The sequence below is a fragment of the Schistocerca cancellata genome, chromosome 3 (assembly GCF_023864275.1).
Source record: "Schistocerca cancellata isolate TAMUIC-IGC-003103 chromosome 3, iqSchCanc2.1, whole genome shotgun sequence".
Lineage (NCBI taxonomy): Eukaryota > Metazoa > Arthropoda > Insecta > Orthoptera > Acrididae > Schistocerca > Schistocerca cancellata.
Window position 1 is genome coordinate 547,071,957 of NC_064628.1, and position 27,026 is coordinate 547,098,982.

The 27,026-nt window shown below is 43.8% G+C and overlaps 1 protein-coding gene across 1 annotated transcript in view; it reads left to right on the plus strand.

Annotated features, from left to right (window-relative positions):
- The window catches only part of LOC126175383 (ABC transporter G family member 23), a 501,239-nt gene that overhangs the window by 236,740 nt on the left and 237,473 nt on the right, over window positions 1-27,026 (plus strand). Inside the window, exon 3 of the mRNA XM_049922158.1 lies at window positions 8,040-8,083. The gene's annotated coding sequence lies outside the window, so the exon portion shown is untranslated. The remainder of the gene's footprint in view (window positions 1-8,039; window positions 8,084-27,026) is intronic.

Below are 27,026 nucleotides of genomic sequence, written 5' to 3' on the forward strand. Positions count from 1 at the left end.
TTAATTAGAAGATCCTGCCGCAATGAAACACGCCTTAGTTTTAATGATTGACACCCTAGTAATTCACGCATCATATTCATGCCGTTCTATCCCCTACATCGCTTTGAACTTTTTCTATCTCCTCCATCAATCCTATCTGATGCGGACCCCAAGTCGCACAGCAGTACTTCAAAAGAGGGCGCACAAGCGCAGTATAAGCAGTTTCTTGTGTAGACCTGCTGCATTTTTAAATGTTCTGACAATGAATTTCAAACTTTAGTATTCTTTCCCCACAACATTACGTATGTGACGGTTCCAATTTAGTTGAATTTATAATTTTTAGATTTATTACATAACCGAAATTTAGCGGATTCCTTCAGTTACTAATGTGGATGACTTCACACTTCGTTATTTACAGTCAGTTGCCACCTTTCCTGCAATACAGATATCTTGTGTAAATCATTTTGCAATTGGCTTTAATCATCTGATAACTTTACAAGACGATACGTGACAGCATCGTCTACAATTGTCTTTTTATTGTTTATATAGATCAGGAACAGCAGAGGACCTATAACACTTCCTTGAGAATCGGCAAACATTACTTCTGTTTTACTCGAGGACTTTCCATCAGTTACTACGAACTGTAAACATTCTGACAGGCAATCACGAATCCAGTCACACAACTGAGGCGATACTCCATAGACAAATTTGATTTTAAGACGCTTGTGAGGAAAGATGTCGAAACCCTTCTGGAAAACTAAAATCATGGAATCAATTTGACATCCCCTGTCGACAACAACCGTTACTTCGAGAGAATAAAGAGCTAGTCGTGTTTCTTTGAAACGATAGTTTCTGAGCTCGTGTTGGCTGTTTGTCAATGAATTGTTTCCTTCGAGGTACGTCATAATTATCGAACGCAGTAGATCTTCCAAAATCCTACTGCAAGTCGACGTTAGCGATATGGGTCTGTAATTTAGTAGTTTACTCCTATTTTCTTTTTTGGTATAATCCTAATGTAGTTCTAGTTAACGTGTTTCCAGTAGTTTTGAATTTTAAGTTCTTTTTCTACTTTCGGATGACTTGGTCCAGAACTATGTTGAAGAGCAGCCCTGTCGGCCACCGGTTTTAATCATATTGCCATCAGACATTTCACCCGTGAATTTTACTTTACACCTTGTGCCGATAAAAGGCTGATTAATTAGGATCAGAGTTTTCAGATCAAGTCCATGTTCTTCGAGGATTTAGCTAAAACGAATGGTGTCGTGGTCTGTCTTACATCAGTCGTATTCGTTGCATCCCAGCGGACGGAGTCATACGCGTCGGAGTCATACTCGTTTCACTTCCTACAAACGTGACGTCATTTTGATACCACACGCACTTTCGTTAGCGTTCGATACGGCCCTCTCAAAAAAAACTTCATGCGGGAGTGCTAGAGATGTACAAAAACTCCTCATTTTTGTAATGACTTGTTATAATTATTGCTATACCAAAATGTCCCAATGATTTATCAATGTTTAGTACCTTCAGATAAGAGTACTCTCGTCATTAATTTAGAAATTAAGCATGAAACAAGTTTGTGTTATAATTTTCAGTCTGTCGTTTCAGGGTAATGGAACACCGAAAATTTATTACAAACAAGTATCCATTATCATTAAATGGCACGTAACAATGCATAAACGGTATAAGCTTTCAAGAGAGAATATGGTAATCAAGACAGGAGACAAACATGACACAAATAAATGCTAGTGTAATGGATAGCGTCGTGGTTACTGGACCCAAAAGATGTGGGTTCGCATCCTTTCACACGCAATTTTTTTCATGTAAGCCTTATCAACACGTTCTGGGACTTTCTTCTGTACGTAATACAAGTACGTTCTGCAATATTCGATGTTATTTACATTCCGTCTTTTGAGAACGAAGGATGACATTGATATTTAGCGATTTCCGAATGTATAGTTATGCAGGGACCTAAGAGGACAGCTTAAATTGCTGCGACTGAAACGAGCAACAATAAAATTCATATTCGTCCTTCTCACAAATATTTGGCTCTTTACTTCCGAATATGTGCCGCTTTTTGAGTGTGCGCTTACCAAGCACCTAAGAGGATTGTTTGAATTGCTGCGAATGATACGAGGAGCAATAACCTTCATATTCTTCCTTGTCACAAATATTTTGCATTTTATTTGCGAATGTGTGGCGATTTCCGAGTGTTTACTTAAGACAGCTGAAATTGCTACGAGCGAACCAAGGAGCAAAGTACATTCATATTCCTTCTTGTCACAAAGTCGACAGCCGATCATGCGGTAGTCGGTATTGGGCGTGACGTCAAAATGACATCAAGTCTGCAGAAGTTTCACAAACTTTAATGAAGCGAGTGTTACCCGTTAACTGTTCTATTGCAGGGAGCCTACATAATCTGCAGAGCCGCATGGTTCAAATGGCTCTGAGCACTATGGGACTTCACATCTGAGGTCATCAGTCCCATAGAACTTAGAACTACTTAAAAATAACTAACCTAAGGACATCACACACATCCATGCCCGAGGCAGGGTTCGGACCTGCGACCATAGCAGCAGCGCGGTTTCAGACTGAAGCGCCTAGAACCGCTCGGCCACTTCGCCCGGCTCTGCAGAGCCTGTCAGCTGCGAGCTGAGAATGCAGTTTCTACTACGGCTTGAGGAGGGTCATTTGCATTCCACTGTCGTTTGTCCCTCTCCTGATCCAGCCGCGAATGGTGCGCAGCATGAAAATCTAACGGTAAACCTCCACAGCAGCTCATATATCCCTCATATTTCCATTTCAGCTGTTGTATGTCGAAACAAATTAATACGCTATCTGAAAAATTCTTGCTCCGTTATTTAACAGTAAATCTTTACTTGTCGTAGAATGACTCTCTGTTGTCTGGCATTAGAATTTGATGAGCATCTGGCACTTACTACACGAATTCGTGACGAAAAGCGCCGCTTTTCTCAGGATCTTTTACCTTCTCTTATAACGTTACCTGGTAACGGTCCTAAACTGACAGAAATACGTGCGAATGTAGACTTTTTTTTGCTCGCGTTGTTGTCTTCAATAAAACTTTTCGGGTATATGACCGCGTCTTCATGTTTTTTTACGGCTCTATGTTTCGGTTACTGTTGAAAAAAAGAAAAATAAAAAGAAACAGCTGTCAATAAATTACATCAGTCCCCACCTCTCCATTCCTGGCATCCAGTGAAGATAGAGATCAATGCCGTTTTTACAGACTGATACCAGGGACAGGACGGGATGTGACTCCACAAAATATGAACGTGGCACTGGCCAAATAGTAAACGCGTCAACCTGATGCGGGTCACTTCTAACAGTGGTCGAAACGACGTACAATGTGATTTTGCTAAATGGGAACAAACTGCAGGGAACAGTCCCAGATAAGTTATATGGGCATATTATTAGGAATGTGTTCCAAGGGAGGTACATTCACTGGGAATCCCTATCACTCACAAAGCAGGCATTGCTTGTTACCGACGTACTTGGTCCTTTGGCGACGGTTTTGTCGCCGGTTCGTTGCTCAGACCACCATGATGCTGAGATTTCTTTCAGCCACCCTATCCACAGATGAGTCTGCCATTACGTATCATCAGTCTTCACAACACTCACCTGCGGGCTACTGGAGGATTCCCATGGTGTAGTGGCAGCGAAACGTCAGCATCCGTTCAGCCTCAGTGAGTGGGCGGGATTTATCGACGCCCGCCACGTGGGACCAATCAGCCATCCACTACGCCTCACAGGTGAGGCACATTTGCACTTCCTGTGAGTGACCAAACCTCCCCTGTTGGATGACTTGCCGTTTCTATTAAGAATAATGTGACTACCACTTGATGGTACTCCAGAGCGTGAAGCTAAAACATTAGTTCAGACAGAATATTCCCACTTTCCTGATGTGTTCTCGTGTGTGCTTTCAGTCACTGGAACCTACACTGTTGAAGATCTTTTATCGCCATCTTAAAGTGGTTGTACCTCTCTTGGAAACCATTTACGACCATATATCCTTATGACCTTTTCTGCTCCTCATCAGGTATCATTTCCTGCATGTGTGTTTATTTTTCTGTAGTCTTGCTTGCATTATCAACCGCAACGTTAGAATTGCCTCTCTAGTGCCTTTACCTTTCCCAAAGCCAAACTCATCGTCATGTAATATCACCTCAATTTTTTTCTGTTATTCTTGTCGGCATCTAGCATGCTTGAGTTGTTAAACTGATAGTGCGATAATTTTCGCAGTTGTCAGCTCTTACAGTCTTTGTAATTGTGTGGATAGTATTTTTCCGAAAACCAGATGGCATATCTCTAGACTCATCTTGAAATTTGCCTAGACGAGTGCAGAATACCAAAGAAAATCCACACACATGCCGAAGGCAGTATGAGAAGAACCGTCGCTTATCTCGCACGCGGATTGAATGAGGGCGGGATTCATTTCCCTAAGCTAGCATGCTACGGATAATCTATAGGGTTAGGTTTACAGCGCGAATAATACATGGATTTCACGATAAAAAGAATAAATGAACAGTTTCGTAATGGTCCGCATGAAAAACAGAGTCATATACAAACATAATTAAGAGGGAATTCGGAAGTTGCTATTTCCGGTAGGACGTTATCACTGCTCATGTAGCGTTTTTATATGGCGTCGTCTAATGTGGACAAAGCGTAGTGTTTGTTTTGGAATAGTTTGCAGCCCTATAGTGACAATGTCCTGTGTATGACCCCCAGTCGCCCAATTCGGAGAGACCTTTGAAACTTTCGCATCCGCTCTCACTATAACTTACATGCGTTATTGACCTCTATACACCTCGTAAACATTCTTCTGTTCCGTTATTTCAATTAATGAATTATTAGTTTTTGCATATATAACGATATGTTTCTGCGCTCTTCAAGATTTAGGTTAAAAGCAACACTATTTATATCCTTACATCTTATATCAACAATATTTACGACACATAAAAAATAAATTCACAATATCTGCGCAGGCAGAACAGTTCACTGCAATATCCATATAAATGCTATTCTGGGTATGTTAGGAAAGCTAAGAAAATTATGAAAAGAGAAACTGGTCTTTCGCTAGTCGGTTGAACTTCTGTATACTCACCGATGGAGCATTGGTTAGCACTTTGGAATCGCATTCAGGAGGACGGCGGTTCAGACCCTCATCTGACCATCCAGGTTTAGGTTTTCCGTGATTTTCCAAAATCATTCCGGCAAAATACGGGGCTCATTCCTTTGAGAGGATACGACCGATTTCCTTTCTCAACCTTCCTCAATTCGAGCTTATCAAATGGTTCAAATGGTTCTGAGCACTATGCGACTTAACTTCTGAGGTCATCAGTCGCCTAGAACTTAGAACTAATTAAACCTAACTAACCTAAGGATATCACACACATCCGTGCCCGAGGCAGGATTCGAACCTGCGACCGTAGCGGTCGCTCGGCTCCAGACTGTAGCGCCTAGAACCGCACGGGCACTACGGCCGGCCTCGAGCTTATCCTTTGTCTGTAATGACCACCGGATTTTAAACACTAATCTTGCTCTTTTTTTGTTGTTACCTCTTCGAGTTTCTCAGCTTTCGGCACCTTCGATGATTTCTTCACTCCACTATCCATTTTTTACACACCAGCCAGAACATTATGACCACCTACCTAATACCCGGTATGTCCACATTTGGCATGGATTACAGCGGCGATGCGTCGTGGCAAGGAAGCAGTGAGGCCTTGGTAGGTCGGTGGAGGGAGTTGCCACCACATCCACTCATACAAGTCACCTGATTCCCGTAAACTCCGGGGTGAGGACCAATAACCCCTGACGCTACGTTCAATCACATCCCAGATGTCTTCGATCGGGTTCAGATCTGGCGAGTTCGTGGTACAGGTATCAACTGGAACTCGCCACTGTGTTTCTCGAACCACTCAGTCGCACTACTGGCCTTGTGACACGGCGCTTTATCTTATTGAAACTTGTCGGGAAACATTTCGTCATGAACGGGTGCACGTGTTCTGCAGCGAGACTCCTTGGCCGTCACGGTGCCTTGCAAGAGCTCCACTGGACCCATGAATGCCAACGTGAATGTTCCCCAGAGCATAATGGAGTCGCCGCCAGCTTGGAAGACGCCGATTCACGCCCTCCCATTGGCGTGATTAAGATTGTACTCTGCCCAACATTATAGTCTGATTTTAGTTCAGCCACAGTGCACCGCCAGTTCTGTTTTACCAGTCTACCCAGCCTACGACTTTCGACATCTGCAATGAGGTGCGGCCTCCCAAACCCGACCTCTGGACGTGATTTCACCTTGGTTTCACTACATGTTGAAGACACTTACCACAGCACTCCTCGAACACCCTGGAATTCGTGCAGTTTCCTAAATACACTCCTGGAAATTGAAATAAGAACACCGTGAATTCATTGTCCCAGGAAGGGGAAACTTTATTGACACATTCCTGGGGTCAGATACATCACATGATCACACTGACAGAACCACAGGCACATAGACACAGGCAACAGAGCATGCACAATGTCGGCACTAGTACAGTGTATATCCACCTTTCGCAGCAATGCAGGCTGCTATTCTCCCATGGAGACGATCGTAGAGATGCTGGATGTATTCCTGTGGAACGGCATGCCATGCCATTTCCACCTGGCGCCTCAGTTGGACCAGCGTTCGTGCTGGACGTGCAGACCGCGTGAGACGACGCTTCATCCAGTCCCAAACATGCTCAATGGGGGACAGATCCGGAGATCTTGCTGGCCAGGATAGTTGACATACACCTTCTAGAGCACGTTGGGTGGCACGGGATACATGCGGACGTGCATTGTCCTGTTGGAACAGCAAGTGCCCTTGCCGGTCTAGGAATGGTAGAACGATGGGTTCGATGACGGTTTGGATGTACCGTGCACTATTCAGTGTCCCCTCGACGATCACCAGTGGTGTACGGCCAGTGTAGGAGATCGCTCCCCACACCATGATGCCGGGTGTTGGCCCTGTGTGCCTCGGTCGTATGCAGTCCTGATTGTGGCGCTCACCTGCACGGCGCCAAACACGCATACGACCATCATTGGCACCAAGGCAGAAGCGACTCTCATCGCTGAAGACGACACGTCTCCATTCGTCCCTCCATTCACGCCTGTCGCGACACCACTGGAGGCGGGCTGCACGATGTTGGGGCGTGAGCGGAAGACGGCCTAACGGTGTGCGGGACCGTAGCCCAGCTTCATGGAGACGGTTGCGAATGGTCCTCGCCGATACCCCAGGAGCAACAGTGTCCCTAATTTGCTGGGAAGTGGCGGTGCGGTCCCCTACGGCACTGCGTAGGATCCTACGGTTTTGGCGTGCATCCGTGCGTCGTTGCGGTCCGGTCCCAGGTCGACGGGCACGTGCACCTTCCGCCGACCACTGGCGACAACATCGATGTACTGTGGAGACCTCACGCCCCACGTGTTGAGCAATTCGGCGGTACGTCCACCCGGCCTCCCGCATGCCCACTATACGCCCTCGCTCAAAGTCCGTCAACTGCACATACGGTTCACGTCCACGCTGTCGCGGCATGCTACCAGTGTTAAAGACTGCGATGGAGCTCCGTATGCCACGGCAAACTGGCTGACACTGACGGCGGCGGTGCACAAATGCTGCGCAGCTAGCGCCATTCGACGGCCAACACCGCGGTTCCTGGTGTGTCCGCTGTGCCGTGCGTGTGATCATTACTTGTACAGCCCTCTCGCAGTGTCCGGAGCAAGTATGGTGGGTCTGACACACCGGTGTCAATGTGTTCTTTTTTCCATTTCCATGAGTGTACTTGTGCCGAGCCTCTGCCCTAGGTCAAACTCAGACATATCGCACGTATCCCCATTCTAAACACATACAACACGCTCACTGATAGTACAGGCACCGTGTGTGTGTCTGACTAGCAGTCATTCTTCGTCAGGTGACGCTACTATCGTCTAGAAGGATTTACATCGATACTAAGTCGGTGGTCATAATAATCTGACTAATCAGTGTATATTGTTACAAGTTCTCTGAAATCTTCTTTCTTTCGTTTCAGAAAGACCAGTGAAAAAAACGGCAGCTCTCACATAGATAGTACACGTAAGTACCTGCAACATTCCTACACTAGTGAAAGGTTGACGAGTAATAGCAGCCGAGAGGCATCATAATTTCTCGCTCCTAGATTTCTTAAACGAAACTGCCTGAAGGAAAGAATGAAGCACCCAGAAGACATGATCAAATGTCAATGTAACTTCGTATATGCACACACCATCGGCGGGGTGCAAACGATTAGAGTTTCGTATCTGTGCGGCAGTTAGAACTACCACTAGAGTGCTTTGTTGCTGTTAGTTTGAGTGTTGTTGCCAGGCTTGGTGGGTATACAAGGGTCGCGAATAGCGTCAGATGTTGAGTGATCGCTGTGGACGACACTGACTCATGTAAGACTGCGTTATCAGCACCAGACAATAGTTTGAAAGGGACCTCATTGTCGGTCTTCGTTTCCCGTTTAGTCTAATTGTACAATATCCATGTTTGTGTGGCATTCGGATATAACAGTTGTCCGATGTTAGAATGCGTGGGGCTGTGAGGGAAGGTATACTCGTCGTCACGGTTTAGTTCGGCGATGTCAGACTAACGCAAAGGAACATCGCCGTATTGTACACCAAGCACAGCGTAACTTCAAATCTGTGCCTGTCAGTCGCGAAAAAGTAATAGATTCTCTGCAACATCCTCCTTCATCCCGCACCAGTGGTCAGAGACTAACAGCAATCGGACAGGGAATTGTCGTCTCAATGAGAACCAGCCACAATCGCTTGGTAGTGGAAAGGCGTCAGGACCAGATGAGATACCTATAAGATTCTATAACGATTATGCGAAAGAACTTGCTCCCCTTCTAGCAGTATTTTATCGTAGGTCGCTTGAGCAACGAGAGGTACCTAGCGACTGGAAAAAAGCGCAGGCCATTCCCGTTTTTAAGAAAGGCCACAAAACAGATCCACACAATTATAGACCTATATCGTTGACGTCAATCTGTTGTAGAATTATGGAACAAGTTTTATGCTCAAGAATTATGACGTTTTTGAAAAATGAACATCTCCTCTATAAAAATAAACATGGATTCCGCAAACACAGATCCTGCGAAACTCAGCTCGCTCTGTTTCTCCGTGAGATCCACAACGCAGTGGACAAAAGCGCTCAAGTTGATGCCGTGTTCCTTGATTTCGGTAAGGCATTCGATACCGTCCCGCAGTGCCGTTTAATGAAAAAAATACGACCTTATGGATTATCGGAGCAAGCCTGCGATTGGATTCAAGACTTTCTTGCAGATAGAACTCAACACGTCGCTCTTAACGGAACTAAATCGACAGATGTAAAGGTAATATCCGGAGTACCACAGGGAAGTGTGATAGGACCGATGCTGTTTACAGAATATATATAAATGATCTAGTAGAAAGCGCCGGATGCTCTTTAAGGCTATTCGCAGAAGGTGCAGTATATACCAAAGTATCAACGCCAGAAGATAGTAATAATTTGCAGAAGGACCTGCAGAAAATTCATGAATGGTGCAGGCTCTGGCAGTTGACCCTGAACGTGAATAAATGTAACGTATTACGCGTACATAGGAAAAGATATCCACTACTGTACAGCTACACTATTGATAACAAACAGCTGGAGACAGCGTCTGCCGTAAAATATCTAGGCGTAACTATACAGAGCGACCTTAAGTGGAATGGCCGCATAAAACAGATAGTGGGAAAAGATTCATCGGAAGAATCTTAAGGAAATGTAACTCATCGACAAAAGAATTGGCTTATAAGGCGCTTGTTCGCCCGATTCTTTAGTACTGTTCATCTGTCTGGGATCCCTATCAGGTAGGACTGATAGAGGAGACAGAGAAGATCAAACGAAGAGCGGCGCATTTCATCACGGGATCGCTTAGCTGGCGAGAGAGCGTTACGAGGATGCTAAACGAACTCCTCTGGCAGACGTTACAAGAGAGGCGTTGTGCATCACGGAGAGATTTACTATTGAAATTTCGGGACAGCACTTTTCAGGAGTCAGATAACATGTTACTTCCCCCCCCCACATACATCTCACGTATTGACCACGAGGAGAAAATTCGAGAAATTGGAGCCAATGCAGAGGCTTACCGTCAATCATTCTTCCCACGCACTATTCGCGAGTGGAACAGGGTGGGAGGGATCAGATAGTGGTACCGAAAGTACCCTGCACCACACACCATTAGGTGGCTTGCGGAGTATGACGTAGATGTAGATGCGTAGGCTACCATTATAACGTCACGACACAAATGCCTGTGTTTGGAGTGCTGCCATGACCGGGAAGCATAAACTGCTGACGGCTGGCGTCGCATTGTCTTTTTTTCTCGTTCGTTATTGTTCGTTGCGTTTGGGCTGTGCGGATGTCACAAGACATCCGTTCAAGTTACTCAGTTTTTTTTATTACAGAGGACGAGCAGCCCTCTGACCGAACAAGCTGAGCTACCGTGTTTTCAGCGATGAATGATGGTTCTGTAGTACACAGGATGACTGACGATGTCGGCAAGTGTAGCGTCTATCTGAGGAGAGATCCCATACTTCCAGTGTTTTGTTTTGGAGAGGCACAGCTGTGTTACACAGGCATCATGGTATGGGGAACCATCGGGTATGATTTCGGATGCCTGGTAGTGATTAAGTTGAACAGTGACAGCACAACGGTATGTCATGGACATCCTGTGTTCTCATTTTTACCTCTCATATGATAGTATCGTGGTGCCGTTTTTCAGTACGATAGAGTCAACACATGGCACGTGTCTCTATGAACTGTCTACGTCATATTGAGTACTTCCGTGTCCAGCAAGATCACCAGAGACGCCAATTACGTCCCAGGGCCAGTATCCAGGATTTTAAGGCCCAGATACAACAGTTGCGGGCCAGTGTGTCTCCCGATGAAGATACAAGAGCTTTATGACATCCTCCCCCCCCCCCAACCGAATCAGTGCATGCATCCAGGCCAAAGGGGATGCAATGTCATACTGATAAGCTGGCTCACAGTCGCAGGTTCTTTGTAAGTTCGACTCGGGCTTTTAATCAGTAAAATAACATCACATGCCGTGAAGATTCATTTTGTTTCTCCCTCCCCCTTCCCACCTCCCCCCCCCTCACCCCCGTCTTTCTGGAAGCTTCAATTTTTTTCTCAGGTAATGTACTTTATCCTTCTGGACTGTCAATTTTTTTAGTAAAAGAAATCATTACTGTGACGATATAAAGGATCTGTATTCGCAATACACAATGTAACGAATGATAAGTTTTTTTTAGATAAAATGGTTTAAGCTACACACCAGCCGAAGGCAAAAGTTTCTGCAATCTACATCTACATCTACGTCTACATGATTACTCTGCAATTCACATTTAAGTGCTTGGCAGAGGGTTCATCGAACCACAATCATACTATCTCTCTACCATTCCACTCCCGAACAGCGCGTGGGAAAAACGAACACCTAAACATTCCTGTTCGAGCTCTGATTTCTCTTATTGTTGCAATCAAACCAATTTTTGTGAATTGTAAACTTGTAAGTCTGCGGTTTCTAGTCCCATAAATAGCGGTGGAAATTTTTTTCCAACCGCGCCTTGTTTGGGATAACTGCAACAGCTTGTGTTAAGCGTGTTCACAGTTTGTGGAAACGCCCCGAAGCTTTGAGGCTGCATGTTCTTGGGAAATCTGAACGATTCCGTAGTCACTGCTTGCGTCATCAGGCGAGTCTCTTGCGAAAACACCGTGACAGTGATGGCGTCAGGCGACAAGCTCTCTTAAAGGCAACGTTGTGAATCTCCCTGACCGTTTGCAAAGTCGCATAGTATGCAATGATCGGTATCAGGTTTCGTCCCGTATGACACTTGTTTCGTTCATAGTGAGGGCATCGTGCACCTATTCCAAAAAAGAATTCGCAATACCGTGGTCATTGGAAATGAGACTCTACCGTAGATGCGAGACATGGCACTGTATCAGCATTAACGCAGACGAAGGAAACAACGATTTACCGATAGTCATACCTCTCTCCTCCATTCGCCGGGAACATGAAATGCAAGAAAATGATAGTGCTAATAGAAATATCCACTATCACACATTGTAAGGTGACTTGCAGGGTATACATGTTCTTGTTTTCTTTTTCTTTAGCGTTTGTTCCGCCTTGTTGCAGGGCCCGCTGAGTGGATTCGCTCTCCTCCTTTTCTTCGAAGGCCATGTCTGGATGAAGCTTTACAGACTTTTTAGGTGGTTGTGCAGAGTGTCGGCCAATCGCTGTCTTGGTCGTCCTCTTGGGTCTCTGTTCCCGTTCTCTTTTCCCATGGAATCCACTGTGTATGCTGTTTTTGTAGTGATATCGTCCTCTACGCGCGGCATATGTCCAAACCATCGCAGACGGCTTTCTCACAATTTCTTCCGGGTCGGTGCGACCCTCAAGCCGTTTCCTGGTAGTAATTGTCAATGTCAATGAAATTCTCCAACACCTGTGTAATTGTTATTTTATTTTATTTTGATGACTACTAGTTTCGGCACTCCACTAGCCTATGTCATCTTCAGGCACCTGCATAGTAAAAGAGTATAAATGTAGTGTATATCGGGATGTACAAAGCAATCTTACAGAAAGCGACGGGTAATCATAAAAGCGCTTAAAGATACAAAATGAAAGTAGTGGCGTTAAACCACATCTCTGTGTACATCCAGCACAATAGACTAAAACATGTGTACATACTTGTTAGTCATAAAACCATTTAACACCACGGATTTACAAGAGAATCTGCAAAAAACATTAAAAAGGTCTGAACTAGACAGTACACAATCAGGAGCTCCGCTGAAACAAAGCTTGTTCGTTCGCTTTTTTCCTTCTTTCTTTTTTTAGTTTTTGAATGAGGAGATCCCTAGTATATTTGAGGACCTATCTTCATTTGAAGTAAAATGTCACACAATAATCTATGAAGTACAATAATATGCATATTTACGGCCTAGGTCCTACCACAACTGGTGATATAATTAGTTGTCACAGCATCAGAAAAATAACTTGACGCAAAACCCAACAGCAGACGACATATCAAGAGAAAAGTGGCATGCAAAGAACACGATAAGAATATTCACAAATACGTTGTGGGCCTAGGTTAGACAGCAAATCTAAATAAAGAGATATGATTTGGCATACTTTATATCACTGAACAGGTCGGCTTTACCACAGTGAAATAAACCAACAAGGATCTCAAATCCTACTTAACTACGGGTAGTCCTCCAAGTCCTAAGCCGACATTGTCATACTATTTCCATTTCCTAGCGATCTATCTGTAGGTGACGGATCCATATAAATAATAAGATATTGCAAGTTGTCCCGCAATAGGTAACGAGGGTATGGAAAAGGATAAAAGGTAAGTGAGTGTGCGAAAACCACCATATCTTCAAAGCCCACTAAATGAGTAACGTATTTGGGCGCCAAAAGGGCACAGATTGTGCGTGAAAAAGAGTTTATTAACTGGAACGTTATTATAAAGTACTCGTGGAGTGAACAATACTAATCAAAGCATGGATAGTAATGGAGAAGCCCAGAGCAATGAAAAAAAGTGTTAGTGCCAGTCCAGATACGTATGGAGTCTCAAGGCGATCATGTCCCACAGTGGTACACCATTAAGTCAAAAATTTTGTAACTAACGTGAAGTCAACATCAAACTTCAACACGTGTCTGGTAAGAACATCATAGTATTCCCCCTAAGCTGTATGGAGAAGTAAGAATAACTCTGAAACGCCGATAAACTATCAGAATCTTAATCATACCCAAAAGATGCAGTCAGGAAGTACCGAATTCCCACAAGTGAACTAGGGACTGTGTCAATTTGGGTCTATAAAAAAATGACAAGCTTTGTTTCAGCGGAGCTCCTGATAGTATACTGCCTGGTTCTGATCTCTTTAATGTTTTTGCAGATTCTCTTTTAAATTCGTGGTGTTAAATAGTATTATGACTAACAAGTATGCACACTTGTTTTAGTCTATTGTGCAGGATGTATAAAGAGATTTGGTTTAATGCCACTACTTTCATTTTGTAGCTTTAAGCGCTTTTATGATTACCTCTCTGTAAGCTTGCTTTGCGCACCCTAAGATACACTACATTTATACTCTTTTACTATGCAGGGGCCTGAAGACGGCACAGTGGAATGCCGAAATTGGTAGTCGTCAAAACAAAGTAAAAGAACATCTCGTTACACGGCTGTTGGAGAATTTCATTGATATTGACCACTACTTAACCAACTGATGTCCCATGTCCATGATGGATGAACAGAGTTTCCTGATAGTGTCGTTCGAAACGTGATGCAGTCACGCAGCATGCTTTGTGTCAAATGTTCCACAATTTTGCAAAATGGTTCAAATGGCTCCGAGCACTATGGGACTCAACTGCTGTGGTCATAAGTCCCCTAGAACTTAGAACTACTTAAACCTAACTAACCTAAGGACAGCACACAACACCCAGCCATCACGAGGCAGAGAAAATCCCTGACCCCAGCCGGGAATCGAACCCGGGAACACAATTTTTGCACCAATCCAGCTTGTTTCCTTGTGATTTGAGTTATCTCTCGAGTCATTTTGTCGAGAATGCGTTGAAGGATCTTCATCGCGTGGTTCAGTAATCTGAACGAGCGGTAATTAGAAAATTTATCATTTCATCTTAGTTTCCATGACCCCTAATCGTCGTTCTACTTCGTTTGTAGCTGGCCTGCTCTCGGTGCCGTAGAGAGGAACAGGACGGATGACAGTCTGGTACATCTATGACTTCAGATGATCCTTAATCCGACTGTCGTAGGTGACAGCTGTTGTCTTTTGCCATTTCATTCAGGCTGCTTGCGTCCTTACGTTGTCCCCGCTAGTATGGAGCCTAAGATACTTAAATTTTGATACTTTTGGTAGATCTCCATCAACGTTGATGGTCCCAAATCCTCATGGATATCATGTACTACCGTCAGTTTTCTTTTTGTTGAACCACAGGCCATATCGCGCGACTCGTCCGATCCATCCTTCTGTTTGGTACTGGAGATCAAACTTATTCCCCACAGCCATCATGGCATCATCAGCATAGAGAAGCGTCCATGGCAGTGGCATGCGCACGTCTGATATGACAGTGTCCATCGCAAGAATAAACAGCTATGGTGATAAGGCCGGGCCTTCGTGGACTCCTACCGTGATGCGAAAGTTATTTGACACTCCTGCAGTCGCTTGGACATAGCTCCTCGGTTCTACATGCAGAAGCCGTAGCCAGTTAGCAAGGTATTCTGGAATGCCATGTCCTCGAAGTGCCAACCAGATTAGATCATGCGGCATCCTATCAAAAGCCTTTTCGAGGTATAGAAAAGCAAGATTCAGTGGCTTGGTCTTTGCTGTATTTTTCAAACAGCAGCCACGCAGCATGGGTTGCGTCAGTTGCGCTTCAGTTTTTGACAAATCCAGATTGGTTCCTTGTGATCTGAGCTATCTCTCTAATCCTTTCGTCGAGAATGCATTCAAGGATCTTCATAGTGTGATCCAGTAATCTGATCGTACGGTAATTAAAACATTCAGCAGTGCTTCCTTTCTATTTGAAGATAGCTACCTTGACTTTCCGCTGCAAGTCTGCTAGTATTCTACCTTATCTGATGGTCTGGTTGAGAAGATCTGTTACTGCCGCATTCCATGTTGAGAACGCTACAACTCTTCTGGGAGGTCATTGGGGCAAGTGGTTTTCCCTCTCCGTCTCCTCCACAGCTGCCTCGACTTCGACAGTGTTAATTTCCTTTACTAGTCCTTCAACGGCTGACATGATCGGTATTGGTGAATGGAAAAATTCCTCTGTCGAAATTCTCTCGAAGTAGCTCCACCAGCGTTCCCCTCCTTTCTTCCAGTCGACCAGCAGCTCACCAGTTTCGTCGTTGGTGCCATAAAAGTGTTGCATGTCGTCTCCGTTTTCCGATGTTTTGAGTTGAATAGTCGATGAATGTCGCGTTCTCCTTCGCATCTGTCAAGTTTCGTGTAGAGATCTAGATACTTGTGTGCTTTCGTGACTGCAGTGACCTTCTTCGCCTCCTTGCGGGCTTGTTTGCAGGCATTCGAAGGGGGTAGTGTTTTGTCTGCAAGAAACTCGTAGTACAATTTTTCTTCTTCTTCTTGCATGTGGTAGGCGTACATTAAATATAACGTGCCACCGAAGTGCAATTCCAGTTTACCCAAATAAAAGCAGCGTGTAAATGGTATGTTCCTGCACATGAAAGTAAAATAAATCTGTAATAAAAATTTTGTCCTCTAACCATTGTATAAATATAGAAGCAGACTGAAGACCTCGTGGTTAAAGAAAAATCGTTCCTAACTCCTACTACTTTGTTAGCGCACTACACTCTATGTAAGGGTTTAGGACACAGTACGTTCATGTCATTAAATTCACTGTCACCTTCATGTCTCACAGAGATACGAATTTATGTGAGAATTATTTTACAGCCCAGAAATTGAAAAACAAATCTGCAATAAACCATGATGCAGATAAGTGGTTCGAAATTAAACCTAGGAAGCAAGAACCCTGTGATGTAACTGCATATTATGTACATACGGGATACATACAGGAACTTCCTATCTCATCTACATGGGAATGAGATGCTAGATTTTAATAATGAATGTAGTTCCAAGAAATCTCATACAGTTTCACAGAAGGACGCATAAATGCATTGGGGATAACTTAACCTTGGTTTGAAAATGGAAAAAAGACAAGGAAGTAGTTACGAGGTGATCAACTGTTGACAGTCGGAATATTACACACTAGGAATACTCGGAAAGCAGATTCGTCTATTTTCACGTCACTTTATCTGACTATGCGACGAAACATGAAACCACATGTCCGTTGTGGCGTGTACTTCACGACTATCGCAGAAGACGCCTCGTAAATATTCTTGGTGTTCTGCGTCTACTGCAGAATGTAAATTGGGCGTTGTAATACAGTGTACACACGTATTCTAGTAATTTGATAATTTTTCTAAGAATGATGGCTTTAATTTGTAAGCAGTCCAAAGTTCCTTATGGATACTAACATTGTTCGAAAAGTTTGTCATACATGGTGATCAATGTAATATGAATGTTAGTGGCTGATGTTATCGTGTAAGATCAGTTTAGCAACCAGATGACAATTTTGACTTCATGAAAATTTCTTAGAGTAATTAACTATAGTTACATATTTAAAATTATTCAGTCTGATATGTTACCAAGAACCACGCACTCGGCAAGAAACAGAATTATATTGGCCGTCAATGACGAGCATCGTTCTGTTCCATCCAATACTAAATGAAACGGTCTGGCCTGTGATGCACTATTTTCTGGACAAGGCACATTTACATATGCTTATTCACTTCGTAAATCACTGAAAGATGCATGGTGGGGGATACATATACCAATATTAGCCATCCTCTGTCTTCCTTCATTCGCGATTGTAGGCTTCATTATTCTATCTTACCTTATTTCCCTTATGATTGTACAAGCTGAAAGATGAAGGCACCGTCTTCCTCAGATATAGTGGTCTCTAAACTTACACACCTGGGTTGCAGGATACCAATGTTGCCCTTCTTCCGACGATTCCCGTTCAAGTTCCTTGGGCATCCTCGTTCTACTTTCATATGGGATTTACAGGCCTGACACGATCCTGGCATTGTGCATTCGAATTTCTTTCAAATCTTGTACGAGATACACTCCATAAGAAACCTAAACATAGTAGTATTTCTCTTGGATACGTAATGAGATGCACTGCACTTTCTCAGAATAATTCAAGCAAATCTGTCTTACATTCACCTAAACTGGGACTTCTTTCCGCGTCTACATTTCTTCTCGTATCGCTATCTACTGTTGCCCAAGGTATCAAACGGTATGACAGCCTTCTTATGTTAACACAGACATTGTGATTGGATTGTCATGTTCTCCTTTTTTGGGATGTATGTTTCATGTATCCACAGTGTCGGAGAGCTGCCATTCCAAATCGTTCTTTGTTTCATCACTAGCATCCGGCAGCTACACTTAACTGCAATCAACAGCATTGTCAACAACAAAACTTGCTAACCCTACCTGCGAAGTCTTTTATGATTACAAAGTATAACAGCGTACCTGCTTGTTTACTTTTTCGTGTGTCACACATTCGTATCGTGTAGTATACTGGACACTAAGCAGTTCTTTTAATACTGCTTGGCAGTTGCCAAGGAACTACTGAAACTTGCTAAGGAGTAACAGCCAGTTGCTACAGAGAAAGTGACAATCGCTACGTAACAACCGTCCAATTATATAAAGAAATGTAGAGGGTGGGAAGTGTTATCTTCAGCGAAGTCTGTGCACTACCGTTCTGTATAAATTCGACAGTTCATGCCGTACATTGCTTGATAAAGAGTGTTGTGGAACCTATTAGTCCGACATTGCCTGTGGTACGGCAACATGTCTGCAAGGCATCATTTGAGTGCTTTGATCGTTGACGAGCTTTTGGACTGCTCTGAGCTGGCCACAATGTCACTATTGTGGCCACAGTAGAGGGTGTGTCCTAAAGTGTCATGTCGCGCTTAAAAAAGGACGTTGAAGGTGGAAATGCTCTGCAAAGGAATGCCAATGACCGTAGACGAGCCGCCACACGACGAGTGGATCGATACGTGTTCCCATTGTCGAAAAGAAACAGATATCTCCCTCCCAGGAACATACACTATGTGATCAAAAGTATCTGGACGCTAGGCTGAAAATGACTTATATGTTCGTGGCGCCCTGTAATTTAATATGGTGTTGACCCACCCTTAGCCTTGATGAAAGCTTCCACTCTCGCAGGCACACGTTCAAACAGGTGCTGGAAAGTTTCTTGGAGAATGGAAGCCAATTTTTCACAGAGTGCTGCACTGAGGAAAGGTATCGATGTCGGCATTCCAAAACATCCCAAAGGATGTTATTGTCGTGTAACCACTCTTCCACAGGCCGTGCATTTTGAACAGGTGCTCAATCGAGTTGAAAGATCCAGTCGCCATCCCCGAAATGCTCTTCAACAGTGCGAAGCAAGAAGATGCTTAAAACATCAATGTAGGCCTGTGCTGTGATAGCGCCACGCAAAACAACAAGGGGTGCAAGCCCCCTCCATGGAAAACACGCCCACACCATAACATCACCGCCTCCAAATTTTACTGTTGGCACTACACACGCTGGCAGATGACGTTCATTGGGGATTCGCCATACCCACACCCTACCATCAGATCGCCACATTGTGTACCGTGATTCGTCACTCCACAATGGTTTTCCAATGTTTCATCGTCCAATGTTTACGCTCCTTACACCTAGCGAGGCGTCGTTTGGATTTTATCTGCGTGATGTGTGGCTTATGAGCAGCCGCACGACCATGAAATCCAAGTTTTCTCACCTCCCGCCTAACTGTCATAGTATTTGCTGTGGATCCTGATGCAGTTTGGAATACCTGTGTGATGGTCTGGATAGATGTCTACCTTCTACACATTACGACCCTATTCAACTGTCGGCGGTCTCTGTCAATCGACAGACAAGGTCGGCCTGTACGCTTTTGTGTTGTACGTGTCCCTTCACGTTTCCACTTCACTATCACATCGGAAACAGTGGACCTAGGGATAGTTAGGAGTGTGGAAATTTCGCGTACAGACGTGTGACACAACTGACACCCAATCACCTGAGTTCCGCGGAGCGTACTATTCTGCTGTCTCACGATGTCTAATGACTACTGAGGTCGCTGATGTGGAGTACCTGGCAGTAGGTGGCAGCACAATGCACCTGAAAAGCGTATGTTTTTGGGAGATGTCCGGATACTTTTGATCACATAGTATAGCTGCAGATCGTGCAAGAACTACCGGTACACGTGTCTCTGCCAGAACCATTTCGTGGCGATTAAATCAGGCTGTTTTGTATGCTAGGGATCCTGTTAAATCCATCTCGGTTCAGCCATGCCATCGTCGAGAAAGAGTTCGTTGCAGTAGGGAGTATGTTGACTGAGGTCAGGAACAATGGTCCAGAGTGATGTTCTCCTACGAATCCTGCGTCACTGTGTCAAGTTATTCTGGCCCCCAGTTAGTGTGGGAGAGAGAGAGAGAGAGAGAGAGAGAGAGAGAGAGAGAGAGAGAGAGAGAGAGCGAGAGAGAGAGAGAGCGAGAGAGAGAGAGAGAGAGAGAGAGAGAGAGAGAGAGGGAGGGAAAACACTTTATACACCACAGAATGTTCATGAACGTCATCGGTATGACGTGCCCAGGCATTATGCACAACGGCCAACCACCGCTGCATATCTTTGAGTGAGGTACGGTTACAGCACGGCGGTACTGCAGGGAAATCATGCTGCATCATGTCCGTGTTTTTAGAGGTCCGGTTAAGTCCCGACTTTCTGTTACAGACGCCAAAGCCCGCCCACATAGGATTGCTGAGGTGTCAGACACACTGGAAAGTGAAGGTATTTAACGTATGGAATGGCTTGCGTATTCATCGGACCTAAAGCCAATTGCTCTGCTTCGGATGCTCCTGGCAGACGTGTTTCTCAACGAACGCCCCCTCCCCGAACTGTGCAAGAAGTGAAAACCGCCTTGAGAAAGGAGTGGGGCAATATCCCCGAATGACTCAACAGTTTGGTAGCCATTATGAATAACAGGGTAAAATGTGCGTTATTACCTGTGGATGACATATTCCTTACTGAAAGTCCGATATTATTTATTTCTATTATCCCGCTTCCCATATGTCGAAATCTGTACCATTTTTGTCGTAATTGTACGACTTCATCTTTATTACGTATGTACTGTGTTACATGTCATCCATCATTGCCCTTGGTTACGCCTGTCCAACAGTGTCTCTGCTCCTCAGCAACTGCCAAGCAGTGTATTTACTTTAAACAGAATCACAGTAACACACAGACCATTTACACTCTGCTGGAATTACAATTTCCTTGAGACGTATGAATCTGAACTTTATCTTTAATGGTGATAGAAGCTGAATAAATGAATTAAAATTTGTGCCACAGCTCAGACTTGAAGCCAGGTACTCTAGTTACTAGGCACATGTGCTAGCCATTACATCACTGCAGCAGTATGGATAACACCCCTGCACGGATTATTCTAGTGCAGCGCCCTCCCTAATACAAACTTCAATTCACGCCTTCAACCCATTGTACTCTTTTGTACACACAAGTTGGGTGCTATTCCAGCACTGGAGAACCTCAGCAATAGTACAATTTAATAAGGGGAACATAGATTGAAGGCATGAATTGAAGGTTTTGTTGTGTAGGGCATTAGACTAGGATATTCTGTGCAGTTGTGTTGGCCATACCCCTATGGTGATGTAATGGTTAGCACCTCCGCCTAGTAAGCAGAAGACAGGGGTTCAAGTCCTAGCTGTGGCACAGATCTTAATTCATTTATTCAGCTTCTATCGTTATCGAACATGTAGCTGTGTGAACGTGCATGACCGAGCGAACGATACATCTATCCTGTAGGGCGCTTGTCGTGTGGGTCAGTTGAGATGCTGCATGGCGTTGAGCATGGCCCTCCACAGCATATCAGTTCAATAATCACATGACAGTCGTGAGATGCCGACCAACACGAGCAGCAGTATTTCAGAACGATAAACCACAGGCCACAGTTCTGCCGTTGTCGAAACACGACACTCGCTGATACACGTTACTCCTTTTTACAAGAGGCATGACACGTTCTTCTTCGAAGAAAAAACATCCAAATTCGATTTTCTGATGAGAAACCCCCAGCATAATCTTTCCTTGTATACAGACTGCAGATGGTTACTCTATATGCTAGCTCTGAAATGCTAATCATTTTCATGTCTATGCATGTAATACGCATCAGACCAATTTTAAGCTACTTGCCGTCTTCTCCGTTGTAATATTAATGGACAGAAATGTAGACGCTGTATAGATATTTCCAATATCGCATATACAAAACCTGATTCTCAGTTGGTCGTTTGCCTCTATTCTATACACCTGCCTGTCCCTAAACGTATAAAAGGTGCTTTTAATGCCTCAACTGAATTATTGGTATCAGAGCAAATAGGCATGTTACGAAAAAAATTTATAATTGATGTCAGAAATATCGTTTCAATGGTATCTGAAGCCGATTTATGCGTACATTCAAAACCGGAAAGAAGAGGTGTCTACAATTGCCTACTGCAATTAGAACACATGGCCTCACATGTCATATATGTTTGCTCATCCCGATACGAGAGTAATGAGTGTGTTTCTCGAACCTGACTGTGGTGAGCGTTGTTGTCTGTCTCGTTTCTCTAAACAAGTCCATTTTTCTCGTTTCTTGCTCTGGACGTGTGGCCTCCATTTTAAACCGAACGCTTCAGCTTTTCAGTCTGGTTGTTACAGTCCACAAAGAAAATGTTTTCTTTCCGATTTTTTTTTTTGCCATTAGAGCGGAGGGGGGGGGAGTAAAAATAGTCACTAAACAGTGTTCTCCAACAGCCCGTTAAATATACAATCTAGTTTTTATAAAAAACTAGCAGCATGTGCTTAATAACATTTTGGTATCATTCATTTGGAAAGGTCGTCTTGAAATTCTGAAACGCCGGTAGCGTACTGACTTCACAGAACTTCATTTTGAAGAAAATGTTCATTGAAATGTCCTATTGCTACAGGCTTCACTCTCTGATATCCTCTAAGTAACCCATCTACCACGTGTTGTTACGTGCAGTAAAATATACATGTTCGCTAAAAAGAGCTTAAGGTTGGTATTTAACGTCTCTTCGAGGTCAATGCTTCGCATTCCTTGCCTCAAACCTTTACGTCATGGAGAACATTGTTAGAGAAAAAACATTCGCTGATGCTGCCCGGTGATACTTGAAATTACACTGAAATTGCAGCATCCACTAACTAGGTGAGCCGCGCAGGATCAGCCGAGCGGTGTTGGGCGCTGCAGTCATGGACTGTGCGGCTGATCCCGGCGGAGGTTCGAGTCCTCCCTCGGGCACGGGTGTGTGTGTTTGTCCTTAGGATAATTTAGGTTAAGTGGTATGTAAGCTTAGGGACTGATGACCTTGGCAGTTAAGTCCCATAAGATTTCACACACATTTGAATTTGAATAACTAGCTAGGTGCATCGGCATACTGCGTACCCTAGTAAACTGATACAGCAATTTTCCAAAATAAAACTTTGAGAATTAATTTCTCCAAGGAGACAAAGATATTTTAAAAGCGGGTCAGGAACTCGGAACAGGTGAGTGGATTATAGACAACACACAATGAATACGCACGCCGCAAAGTGGCTATGTCCTGCCGCCTCTCAGGAGCATAACCAATAATAAAATACTCCTGGCACGACAGGAAGCGTGGGCGAACATTTTGTCTCGAACATAACTTGTTACCCACGATGTTATCTATCGCCCAAGTCGTTTCATGGAAATACTTGGGAGCGCCCTGTATATGAGCGAAAATGTCACAGTCATCTGGCTAACATACTGGTCCATCTTTGGAACGCAATAGCAGAGATTCTGCATCTCATATATTCGACAAGTCCTTGGCAGATTTCCAGAGGTATATGACACCAGGTCACATAATTCTCGTAAAATACGAGCCGATGATTTGTGGACGCGGAGCTGACACCGAATGGCGTTCAAGAATTGTTCCGTCGATATCGCACCGGTGAATTTCGTCGTCAAAACATCAACATGGATTCACTATCATGCTTGTCAGATCATTAAAGCACGATTTTGGCCTTGTGACACGAACAATTATCTTGTTTGAAGATGCCATCGCTGTCATGGACATGATGGGATACAGATGATAGATAATAATTTTCACATAGTCAACATCTGTCTTTATATTATTACCCCAGGTCCCATGGAAGCCCATAATCAAACTCTGCCTCGGAATCTGGCAGAAAACCCAAAGATGTTCTGCTCATATGTGAAGTACACCTGCCACGATACGCGGTCATTACAGTCACCGCGCCATAACAATGGTGATGTAAGTGATAACGGAGTTCTACTCAACACGGTTTTCCGACACTCCTTCGCCAAAGACGACGAAGTAAATATTCCAGAACTTGAATCTGAAACAGTTGTCAACATGAGCAACTTAGAAGCAGATATCCTCGGTGTAGCGAAGCAGCTTAATAAAGGCAAGGCCACGGGTCCAGATTGTATACCAGTCTGGTTCCTTTCAAAGTGTGCTGATACAATAGCTCCATACGTAGCGGTCAAATACAACTGCTCGCTCGTAGAAGGGTTCGTGCCCAAAGACTGGAAAGCCACACCAATACCCAAGAAGGGAAATAGAAGTAATCTGCTGAATTACAGATCCAGTACGATTTTGCAACATATACTGTGTTCCAACATTATGAGTTATCTCGAAGAATACGACTTACCGACTAATACTCAGCACGGATTCAAAAAATATCCTTCCCTCGAAACACAACTAGCTCTTTATTCTCACGAAGTAATGCTATCGACAAAGAACGTCAAATTGACTCCATATTTTTAGATTCCCAGAAGGCTTTTGACCGTTCCTCTCAAACGAATTCTAATCAAATTACGTGCCCATTGAGTATCGCCTCAGTTGTGCGACTGGATTCGTGAGTTCCTGTCGGAAAGGTCATATGTAATCATGTTTTACGGGAAATTATCCAGTGAAATAGAAGTAATAATTGGCGTTCCTCAAGGAAGTGTTGTAGGCCCTTTGTTGTTCCTGATCTACGTAAACGATTTAGGAGACAGTCTGAGCAGCCTCCTAAGACTGTTTGCAGGTGATGCCGTCATTTACCGTCTTGTAAAATCATCAGATGATCAAAACCAAATGCAAAATGATTTAGACGAAATCTGTATGTCGCGAAAAGTGGCAATTGACTCTAAATAATGAAATGCACCACACCTAGTTAGTAAATGCCGCTAGTTCAGTGAAATCTCGTCATCCCAGGGCCGGCGAGTTCAATAAAAAGATGCCAAGCATCGCTGGGCAGCGTCAGAAAAGGTTTTTTCTCTAACAATGTTCCCCATGAAGTGATCTATCACCCTTAGAGGTTTGAGGCAAGGATAGTGAAACAACCACGACGACACGTTAAATCCCAACCTTTAGCTCTTTTTACCGAACAAAAATTTTTCACTGGATGTAACAACACGAGACGCGGTAGATATCAGAGAATGAAGTTTGTAGCAATAGCACATTTCAATGAACATTTTGTACAAAATCAAGTTCTGTGAAGTCAGTGCGCTTCTGGCGTTCAGAGTTTCAAGACGACCTTTCCAAATTATGATGTTGTTGTTTGTTGTTGTTGTGGTCTTCAGTCCTGAGACTGGTTTGATGCAGCTCTCCATGCTAATCTATCCTGTGCAAGCTTCTTCATCTCCCAGTACCTACTGCAACCTACATCCTTCTGAATCTGCTTAGTGTACTCATCTCTGGGTCTCCCCCTACGTTTTTGACCCTCCACGCTGCCCTCCAATACTAAATTGGTGATCCCTTGATGCCTCAGAACATGTCCTACCAACCGATCCCTTCTTCTGGTCAAGTTGTGCCACAAACTTCTCTTCTCCCCAATCCTATTCAATACTTCCTCATTAGTTATGTGATCTACCCATCTAATCTTCAGCATTCTTCTGTAGCACCACATTTCGAAAGCTTCTATTTTCTTGTTCTCCAAACTATTTACCGTCCATGTTTCACTTCCATACATGGCTACACTCCATACAAATACTTTCAGAAATGACTTCCTGACACTTAAATCTATACTCGATGTTAACAAATTTCTCTGCTTCAGAAACGCTTTCCTTGCCATTTCCAGTCTACATTTTATATCCTCTCTACTTCGACCATCATCAGTTATTTTGCTCCCCAAATAGCAAAACTCCTTTACTACTTTAAGTGTCTCATTTCCTAATCTAATACCCTCAACATCACCCGACTTAATTCGACTACATTCCATTATTCTCGTTTTGCTTTTGTTGATGTTCATCTTATATCCTCCCTTCAAGACACCATCCATTCCGTTCAACTGCTCTTCCAAGTCCTTTGCTGTCTCTGACAGAGTTACAATGACATCGGCGAACCTCAAAGTTTTTATTTCTTCTCCATGGATTTTAATACCTACCCCGAATTTTTCTTTTGTTTCCTTTACTGCTTGCTCAATATACAGATTGAATAACATCGGGAAGAGGCTACAACCCTGTCTTACTCCCTTCCCAACCACAGCTTCCCTTTCGTGTCCCTCGACTCTTATAAGTGCCATCTGATTTCTGCACAAATTGTAAATAGCCTTTCGCTCCCTGTATTTTACCCCTGCCACCTTTAGAATTTGAAAGAGAGTATTCCAGTCAACATTGTCAAAAGCTTTCTCTAAGTCTACAAATGCTAGAAACGTAGGTTTGCCTTTCCTTAATCTTTCTTCTAAGATAAGTCGTAAGGTCTGTATTGCCTCACGTGTTCCAGTATTTCTACGGAATCCAAACTGATCTTACCCGAGGTCGGCTTCTACTAGTTTTTCCATTCGTCTGTAAAGAGTTCGTGTTAGTATTTTGCAGCTGTGGCTTATTAAACTGATTGTTCGGTAATTTTCACATCTGTCAACACCTGCTTTCTTTGGGATTGGAATTATTATATTCTTCTTGAAGTCTGAGGGTATTTCGCCTGTTTCATACATCTTGCTCACCAGATGGTAGAGTTTTGTCAGGACTGGCTCTCCCAAGGCCGTCAGTAGTTCCAATGGAATGTTGTCTACTCCGGGGGCCTTGTTTCGACTCAGGGCTTTCAGTGCTCTGTCAAACTCTTCACGCCAAATGATGATATCAAAATGTTATTAAGCACATGCTGCTAGTTTTTTTGTCATTTCTTCGTGTTGCGACATTACCATTGCAGTTGTGAAGTGTATGGCGCTGTCAGAAGCTCTTATACCAAGGTAGGTACTTTGTAAGTTAGCCCACTGCCTTACTTTCATTGACTGCTCGATTAGTATTAAACAGTGGCATTTTGTGAACTGTATGTTACTAGAAAAACCAACCATATTTCACACTGCAACCATGAGATACACTCGTTTCTT